The sequence below is a fragment of the Canis lupus genome, chromosome 1, assembly GCF_048164855.1.
Source record: "Canis lupus baileyi chromosome 1, mCanLup2.hap1, whole genome shotgun sequence".
Classification (NCBI taxonomy): domain Eukaryota; kingdom Metazoa; phylum Chordata; class Mammalia; order Carnivora; family Canidae; genus Canis; species Canis lupus.
Window position 1 is genome coordinate 79,586,506 of NC_132838.1, and position 9,994 is coordinate 79,596,499.

A 9,994-nucleotide genomic window follows, 5' to 3' on the forward strand; every position below is an offset into this window, starting at 1 on the left:
ATGTTTTATGTGTAGTTATCTTTATTTGTTTAGAATACCAGTTACATCTAAACTATTATTCAAAGGGAGCACATGCTATTTTGAATCATCTCGTACAACTCTCTCAAAACAAAGAAAAGGAAAGGGGCCCAAAATAATTATGGGTTTCCCAAAGGAACAAGACATTGGAAATCCCATTCCATTATTCTTTTATTGAGTTCTATATAATACAGAGAAAGAAAAGTCCTCCATTCTACGTAACTGGTGCAGGACTCTGCAAGATTGGAATCAGAGCACTGTATATTAAAAAAGTATCTGGAAAATACTTAAACTAAAGGGGTTATATATGTATATATATACATAGAAAATAGTGGTACCTGAAAACGATTCTATAGAAAGTGCAGAACTGGTAACCAAAGTATGTATGGGCTGCAGTTCCAAACAAGATAGGTGAATTCCTGTTTCCCGGCACCTTGGCGGTTCCACCCCACTAAACAACATTAAACTGAAATAAACATTTGAACTAGGTCATATTTAATTCTGTATGCTCATGTAAGCCAACAAAATATCCCGGGTATCATTTAGGTTGTCATTTATTTTTTATCTTCGCTTTTAATTTCTAAGTCCTTTCAAACACAAAACAGAAGTTTGAGGAAGGCATATATGAGGTGGCAGAGATAAAATAGGCTCATTTCATTTACCATGAAAATTAAGGTCTAAACAAATTCTTCATAGCTGAATGTGTCCAAACCAACTATTTTCACTTTATAGGCAAGGCTTCTGGAAAAATCATACTGAAGGACTTCTAATTACCCAAAAGCCCCTTATCTGTTCAATACATATCACTATATATTATAGGAATTCTTATGAGTGGCAGAGAAAGACATCCTGGCTAAACACCTCCATGTTTATAATGCAGATATGATGGTCTCAAACCATCCTGGAAGTGTTAGAGCCCCTTTTTGCCTTACTAATATTAATGGAGGACAAAGCTTGATATACTTTTGCTTGTATAAACTAGCTCACTTTGTTTAAATGGATGGCCCATAAATAAGTCTGTAGTGTGGGCATCACTGGATGCTGAACGAATTTTTGTGGGTCTTATTAATGTCACAGGTTTCTATGGAGGATCTACTGAAAAACTCTGAGGGTAGTTTGACATTTACAACTAAATTATTACATAACCTTGAGCAAAGTAGCCTCATCATAAAGGAAGGATATTAATACTTGGTATCCATCCCTATTTGGAGGGATCCTGTAAAGTATTAAATAAAGTAATACAGGTAAATGTGAATGCATATATTTCCATTGATATTTGTACAGGCTTAAAAATAACTCTACAGAATGCACTATAAAAATCTTGATGTGTGTCCCCAAACTAGTCACCAGCTTTCCCATTTCTTAACGACTTAAGTTAACAAAAACCTATGTATTAGGTTAGTTATCAGAGAACTACAAATACTGCTTCATGCAGTATTAGGTTAGTTATCAGAGAACTTGTCCAAACCATTTGCCTTTCTCTGACCATCAATCCTCAATTCAGAAACCCTAGAGCTTTGGTCATTAATTTATGCACACAATTATCCATTCAGTTCAGAAAATTTACTGATCCTTTACAAGATTTCAGGTACTGTTCTTCAGTATGTTTTATAGATATGTTCAGGGAATACAGTACTGAACAACACGGATGAATATCCCCTCTCTCTAGTGGGTGGGGCAAAAATAAATAAACAAATATATAAACTTAGTATAAACATATAAATAAAAATTAAATAAATCTATATAAAATAACTAGCCTGTCAGGTAAGTGCTAAAGGGAACTAGAAAGCAAGGAAGGGAGATGAACATTGTTAGTTGATAGGAGGTGGTTACAATATGAAATTAAGTGATCAACAAAGGCTTTATGGGGAAGATGAAATTCTATTAATGCTTTTTGTTTTGTTTTTAACAATTTCATTTATTTATTTGAGAGAGAGGGGCGCACAAGACTAGGGGGAGGGAGAGGAACAACTAGACCACTGAGTACAGAGCCTGACAAGGAGCTGGAACTCACAACCCTGAGATCATGATCTGAGCTGAAACCAAGAGTCAGATTCCTAACTGAGACACCTAGTTACTCCTGGGGAAGATGAAATTTAAGAAAGAACAAAAGGTGAATGTGGGGACATCAACGTACATATCTGCGGACTGAATGTTACCCGCAGAGAGGCAAGAACATACCTGGAATAGTCAAGGAACAGAAGGAATCTCAGTGTGCGGAAGCCACAGTGAGCAAAGTGTAGAGAAGAAGGAAATGAACTCAGAAAGGAAGTTGGGAGGCCTAGATTGCTAGGGCTGTAGGGGCATTTTGAGGACTTTGGTTTTTGCCTTGAGTGAGCAACTAAAGACATTTAAGTGATACGGTTTGAACTATGTTTTAACAGAAGCTCTTGGGATGCCATGTTATCAGAGACTGAAGGGGAATAAAGACAAGATCAGGAAAACCGATGACTGGTTTAAAGAAGTGAATTTCTAAAGATGACCTTCTGGGACACCTGGGTGGCTCAGATGTTGAGCATCTGCCTTTGGCTCAGGTTGTGATCCCGGGGTCCTGGGATCAAGTCTCACATCAGGCTACCTGCTGGGAGCCTGCTGCTCCCTCTGCCTATGTCTCTGCCTCTCTCTCTGTGTCTCTCATGAATAAATAAATAATAATAAAAAAATAAGATGTGCCTTCTACTCAGTGAAGGTGTAGGGCAGGGGTTAGCAAATAACGGTCCCCTGGTCAAACTGGGTTCTCAGCCTGTTCTTGTAGGATCTACGAGATAATAATGGTTCTTAAATTTTGAGAAGTTGTTGGAGAAGGAGAAGAAGCTACAGAAACTGCACATGGCCCAAAGAGCCTAAAATACTTAAAACCTGGAAAATATTTCCAACACCTAACATAAAGCCTCTGGCTGGTGGTAGGTCCTCAACAAACCTGGAAGGAGGAATACATGAGTAACTTAGTTGCTGAAAATATTATAAAGTGATACGTGTCAAGGAACATTTGTGTCTTTACCCCTAACCTTGAAGAACAATGTCATTTTCATTGAGCTACTGAAAACTACGGTCTATTTTTTGAAACGGTAAAACCAGAAGGCATTTTCTCACATAAGCAATGTCAGAAACAAGGTTCAGGCACAATGAAATAGCAAAAAATAATAAAAAACAGTTTTATAGAGCTTTAAGCTTTACAAAGGATTTTCATGTTCATCATCTCATGTTATCATGAAAATAGGTATTATTTTCCCATTAGAAATTACTACATCCTGGGACGACTGGGTGGCTCAGCAGTTGAGCGTTTGGCTTTGGCTCAGGGCGTGATCCCAGATTCCCAGGATCAAGTCCCACATTGGGCTCCTTGCATGGAGCCTGCTTCTCCTCCCTCTGCCTGTGTCTCTGCCTCTCTTTCTATGTCTCTCATAATGAATAAAACCTTTAAAAAAAGGGGGGGGGGAGAAATTACCAAATGCTAAATCCTTAGTGATTTCTCAAGAAAAGGTGAAGTCTTGAATGTTACATCTGTGAATTCTGAGGTTGTTCCCTCCACCCCCATGGGAATACTGAGTGCTAAATTCAACAGGTATTTTCAGTTCAAGATGGCAGACCAGAAAAACATATTTACTTTCTGTTCCTTTTGACACCATATTTAACAAAGCATAGAATTTCCAAAATGAAAGCAATCAATGCCAAGAGACTGGGGAAGTCATCCACTACAGAAAGGTTTTGATACATTTCTCGATGGCAAAAAGTGAAATGTAGGAGTGATAAAATGATTAAGAAAAGACCACCTAAGAAGGAGCTGCACAAAGCCAGTTTGCTTCTGCTGAGCCTTGGTTATAATAAAGAGAAGAGAGAAGAGGTGGGCTGTAAACAAGGGGACAAAAGGTATTTTAGGGAATAAAAGTTCATTTAACGAGCTCCATGGATCATTCAGTCTGCCCTCCATATTAACTCTGTATGAATCACAATGGGTTGTTGGTGAGGAAGACAAGGGAACAGGGGATGAGTGGTCAAACACAGGTGGTTAGCTATGGCTCACTGCCACTACCACAGATCCCATCAAGGCTGCCCGCCTATGGCTTCATTTGCTGTAATCAGAGATTGCGCTGTATAAACTGTCAGACGAGAGGTAATCTTCCTGGCAACGATAAATTGCTGTTATTATTAAAATATTTTAATTAATGATGAAATTAATCATTTTTAAAACAATATTTTGCCTTGACGAATTCTGTCTCAACATGTTTGCTCCCGCCAAGCCAAATTATCTCAGAGTAACCACTTGTCACCTACTATTATTTTGACTTTCAAGGACAAATAAAAGCATGGTCTTTATTTCAAAAAAGCACCCTGTCCCTCCCGTCTCATTTGGCAAGAAAAATGAAGAGGTAGGTTTTTCTGGGATATCCTTGTCCAAATTTCCTTTATTGTCCTGAAATACTAACTCTTATATGTTTAAATTTCCCTCCTTGAGAAAAAAAAAAAAGAGAGAGAGAGAGATGGAACTAATATGACTGTAATTTATTGTTTTCACATTCGTCTGACATGACCACCTTTTTCAGAGTTCCTATAAGAAATCTTTGCCCAAAATTTGTACAAGCTTGCTATTTTTGTTCAAACAAACAAAATCAAGAAACTGTTCTTTATTGAACTCTTCCCAAATGATATCAAAGAATTATGGTTAAATGTCATAGCTGTAAATCATTTCTCTCCTAGAGAGGTTAGAAAGGGCTTCTAACGATTCTCCTTTTTTCCAACAGAACGTGAGTCTGGTTGAAACCTTCTGTGTCCTACCAACCTCAAAATGTGTTGGGGATGGAAGTCTGAATTCGCTCTAACATGCCTAAAAGGAATCTCTTCAACAGAACGCTAAAACTAACTTTGTACATATGAATTATGTCCAATGCTATTCTAAGTATAAAAGATAAATATATGACATTTAAAAATGTACATATATGTTTTTTACTGGTCGGTAGGATTCTTGGTTCTGAAACTTCTGCATGTCATATTCCTAAAACGCAACATCAGCCCCGTGAGAGAGAAAACACTTCAATGATGTAAGCCAAAGAAACAAGATTCAAACTAGGTAAAGCCCCGTGTTTGGCCAGGATTTTCAAACTCTTCCTCGTCATGCTGAAGCTTCCACCTCCTAGGCAATAAAACATGTTTCCCTTGCCAGAGGCCCAAGAGTATGTGTCCTCTCTTGGGCGTAAGAATTTCTCGAATTGCATGTGGGTGCCAACAATGTGAGGTGAAGGGCGAACCTGGCTGGCCTACTCATAATGACGGATAAGGATCTTACTTTAATCCATTCATTACATTGCTCCACCATTAACTTCCAATAAATGATGTATTTGCTCTCTAGACATGAATGAGATGCCTTACTAGACATAGTCCTAGAGGCCAGAGAAACCAGCCTCGAATCCATATGCAATAATCCACTGGTGCATCCCTTTCAGGTAGATTACAATTTATCTACAATATAATCTTTAGAGATTTACATGAAATTTTTACATAGAATCTTACACATTTGGATCCTGCAAGGGAGACCAAAGACCAAATCGGAGCTGCAAGGCTGAATTACAAATGTGGGATGATGCTATGCTGACGACTGCTGGTCCATGACCTCTGTCTTGTAAGACCAGAGCTCAGTGTGGTCTCTGATCCATTTATCAATTGAACAAAAGAAGACCTAATATTGGGCAGTGCTTGAGCTCGTATTAAGTATAGCTCTGTGCTAAGTACCCTAAGAACTATGAAAAATAAAAATCAATTTTAAGAAAATGGTAACACACACTCCTGAGGAAAAGCTCTGGGAGAGTCAGGCTGGGTTCGAACCCAAACTATGCCACTACCGTCTCTATGACCCAACGAGCGTTGTCCATTCTAGGTGTGGTTTTGCCAAATTCCCATAAAGAAAAGAACTTACCTGCCAGTGAGAGGGGGCCAGAGGAGGCAGCATCCAGTCAGGTCGGGGTCCAGTGTCTGCTCAGAAACCTTAAAGGCCGGGTGGGTGACACTGGTGGCCAGGCTGCAGGCCTCACAGTGCGGCAGGGCTGCAGCCTTGCAGGGCAGTAGGGCAGCAGGGCGGCAGGGCTGCAGGCCTCTGAGTTTGACGAGACTGCAGGCCTCGCAGGGTGGCAGTGCTGCAGGCTGGCCAGGCGGCAGGGCTGCAGGCCTCCCTGGGTGATAGAGGTGCAGGTCAGCAGTGAGGCAGGTCTGACAGGGTGGCAGGGCTGCAGGTCAGTAGGCCTTCCATGGTTGCAGGGCAGCAGGGTGGCAGATCTGACAGGGCGGCAGGGCTGTGGCCTCCCAGGGCGACATTGCTGCAGGGGATCAGGGTAGCAGTGTAGCAGGGCAGCCAGTCAGCAGGGCTGTTGGCCTCCCACGGTGGATGGGTGGCAGGGCTGCAGGGCAGCAGGAGGACAGGTCACAGGCCTTCCAGGGCTGCAGTGCTGCAGGTTCACAGGGTAGCACAGCTGCAGGGAAGCATGGCAGCAGGGCTGCAAGCCCCCAGGATGGCAGGGCTCCAGTCATTGCAGGGCGGCAGTGCTGCAGGGCAGCAGGGAGGCAGGGCTTCAGGCCTCCCAGGGTGGCAATACTGTGGCCTCGCAGGATGGCAGGGCTGCAGGGCTGCAGGGCAGGAGGGTAGCAGGGCTGCAGGCCTCAGCAGGGAGGCAGGGCTTTAGGCCTCCCAGGGTGGCAGGGCTGCAGGACTCGCAGGGCAGCAGGGCAGAAGGGCAGCATGGCTGCAGGGCAGCAGGGATGCAGGGTGATAGGCCTCCCAGAGCGGCCCAGAGGCAGGGCAGCTGGGCTGCAAGGCAGCAGGGCAGGAGGGCTGCAGTCCTCCCAGGGTGGTAGGGCAGGTCTCCCAGGATGGCAGGGCTACAGGAATCTCAGGGCTGCAGGACTGCAGGACAACAAAGCAGCAGGGCAGCAGGGCAGCATGACTGCAGGCCTCACAGGACAACCGGGGTTCAGGGCAACAGGGTGGCAATGCTGCAAGCCTCCCAGGTTGGCAGGGTGGCAGGGCATCAGGACTGCAGTCCTCACAGGGCATCAGGGCTACAGGGCGGGACGGCAGCAGGGCTACAGGCCTCCCAGGGTGCCCAGGCTGCAGGCCTCGTAGGGGGGCGGGGTGGCAGGGCAGCAGGGCAGCAGGGCTGCATACCTCCCAGGGCAGCAGGGCTACAGGCCTGGCAGGGGGGCAGGGCTTCAGGGCAGCAGCGAAGAAGGGCTGCAGGCTTCCCAGGGTGGTAGAGCTAGTCCTCGCAGGCGGTGGGCTGCAGGTATGGCAAGGCAGCAGGGCTGCAGGCTTCCTAGGGGGGCAGGGCTACAGGCCTCACAAGGCGGCAGGGCTGCTGGTATCCCAGGGCAGCAGGGCTCCAGGCCTCCCAGTGCAGCAGGGCTGTAGGTATCACAGGGCGTCAGGGCTGAAGGGCAGCAGGGCGTCAGGGCGGCATGGAGGCCGGGCGGCAGGGTGGCAGGGCTTCAAGCCTCCCAGGGCATCACAACTGTGGGGCAGCAGGTCGGCAGGGCAGCAGGGCAGGAGGGCAGCAGGGCTGTAGGGCAACAGAGCGGCAGTGATGCAGACCTCCCAGGGCAGCAGAACTGCAGGGCTGCAGGGCGGCAGGGCTACTGGCCTCGCAGGGCAGCAGGGCTGTAGGGCAACAGGGCAACAATGCTACAGGCCTCGCAGGGCTGCAGGGCTACAGGGAAACAGGGCAGCAGGGCAGCACAATGCAATCGGGGTTGGCAGGCTCTCCTTTTGGCACCACTGTCAACAAGCAGACGGCCTATGGTAACCAGCCAGGTATTCTCCACACTCCTCGTTCTACCACGACTGGCTTTGGAGGTCCCACTGGGATCCCTAGCACTGGGAACGGTAGCTCACCAGTTACAGGTACCACTACAGGCCCACAGACCGTCGTGGGGCCTATGGTCCTCAATAGCTCACCAGTTACAGATACTCCTACAGGCCCACAGACCTTTTTGGGGCTTGCAGTCCCCAGTGGCTCACCACTCACGGCTACCACTACGGGCCCACAGAACTTTCTGGGGTCTGCAGTGCCTGCTACCACTACTGGCCCACAGACATTTGTGGGCCCTGATGTCCTCAATGGCTCACCGATAACAGCTACTCTTACAGGCCCACAGACCTTTGTGGGGCCTGCAGTCCCTGCTACCACTACAGGCCCACAGATATTTGTGGGGCCTGCAGTCCCGAGTAGCTCCCCACTCACGGCTACCACAACAGGCCCACAGACCTTTGTGGGGCCTGCACTCCCCAGTGGATCACTACTCCTGGCTACCACCACAGGCCCACAGATGTTTGTGGGGCCTGTAGTCCTCAGTGGCTCACCACTCATGGCTACCACCACAGGCTCTCAGACCTTTGTGGGGCCTGCAGTCCCCAGTGGTTTATCAGTCATGGCTACCACTACAGGCCCACAGACCTTTGTGGGACCTGCAATCCCCATGGATGGGCTTAATGTGTCCACACCAGGTTCCTTTCGCTCACAGGCGTCAGGAGCATTCAACTTTGGAGCTGGACTGAAGGCGACATCCAGCACCCCTTCGGCTCGTCCTCTTGGTCAGATAGCCTCCAATCCATCGCATGGAAGTCCAGCTGCTGCTATAGGAAGGGCTAGTACTGTCCCAGTATTGGGACATGCTTCTCGTGCCACTTTCCATCCAGGCACCAGGGGCCCACCTGCCCAAATCACAGGCGGTACTGTGATGGGAAACACCACCATTCCCCCTGTTGGAGGCGCTGGTGCGCCCACTGCCAGTACGTGTCCCCAAGGATCACCAGGAAGAACAAAATCCGGGGAAGGACCCCCCCCAAGCCACAGCACTTCTCCGTGTGGAAACGCCACCACCACAAAGGTCTGTGTGTCCAAGCTCGTGCGTGTTTCCCTCTTACAGAGCACCAGGGCCTTGCCTGGCCACACGACCTCACTTTTAGTTGCAAGAAGCAGCACCGAGATCTCAGTGCTTCGATGCACTTCTAGTTCTACCTTCCCGCCAGGCACCCGGGGCCCACCTGCCCAGCAGGTAAGTGGTGTGAAGGCGGGGAACAACATCACTCCCACGACTGGAAGACCTGGAATTCCTGCTTTATGTCAGCATACCGGGGGCCCACCTGATGCAAGCACAGATGAGAACATCATCGTGTCTATGATGGCAGCCCTCTGTATCGGCAACCGCCCTCAGACCCCTGGGGGCCTACCTGTGTCTAAGGCCCCTGGTGCTCCCGGGAACAGCACCGTACCTACTGCGACTGGACATCATCACGGTCCCCCATTCCTACAGAGCACACAGAACCCCCGCAAGCCACAGCACTGGTGGTGCAATGGGGGATACCGCCATGCCTTTTAGAGAGAAATCTCCACTCTTGGAACATGTGGGCCTGCCCCTAGTCAGGGCACCCCTCTGACTTTGGTGAGCCAGCGCTGTGTGTGCAAGTTCTTGGTCCACTGTTCTGTGCTCTGCGCATGGCTGGGGAACCTTCATAGCCTGTCTAGGAGCCGCCACCAACTGCTTCCTTTCTTTTGTCATGAATCTCAACCTCTACGGAACAGACATTCCCCCACATATTCTGTGTCATAGTAAATGGATTTTGCTGTATCAGACCCTCAATGGGCTCTTATCTTTCCCAGATTACGTAGATATACTTCTATATCTATAAAACTTTGTTCTCACTAATCTGCCTTTGCTCGTGTGTCTTTTTGTCTCGGCAGTAGAGAAAGAATGAACCTATGTGAGTGCGGTGGGTTGAACCAGACTTTGTGCCAAATTTTCCGTGTCTCAGTGACTGGAATGTGGAAGTAGCCACAGGTTCTGGCTGCACACACAGAACCTGAAATCTGCATTTTGAGTGTAAGGGATGGGAATCCAGGAGGAAGGAAGGTCCCTTGGAGGGAGAGATGAGGTGACTCGTCCTTGCTTCCACCCTCTGTGCTTTGCTCTCCTCTCCCCCGACTCTGACCTC

General features: G+C 47.5%; 1 long non-coding RNA gene across 5 annotated transcripts in view; it reads right to left on the reverse strand.

The window, feature by feature from the left end:
* Positions 1-9,994, reverse strand: part of LOC140639040 (uncharacterized) — a 187,616-nt gene that overhangs the window by 143,536 nt on the left and 34,086 nt on the right. For 4 of the 5 annotated variants that reach the window (XR_012035917.1, XR_012035921.1, XR_012035920.1 and 1 more), the window contains exon 5: positions 5,930-7,562. This is a non-coding gene — a long non-coding RNA (uncharacterized lncRNA). Of the gene's footprint in view, positions 1-5,929; positions 7,661-9,994 lie in introns of all 5 variants that reach the window. The other variant, XR_012035918.1, reaches the window with a different exon arrangement.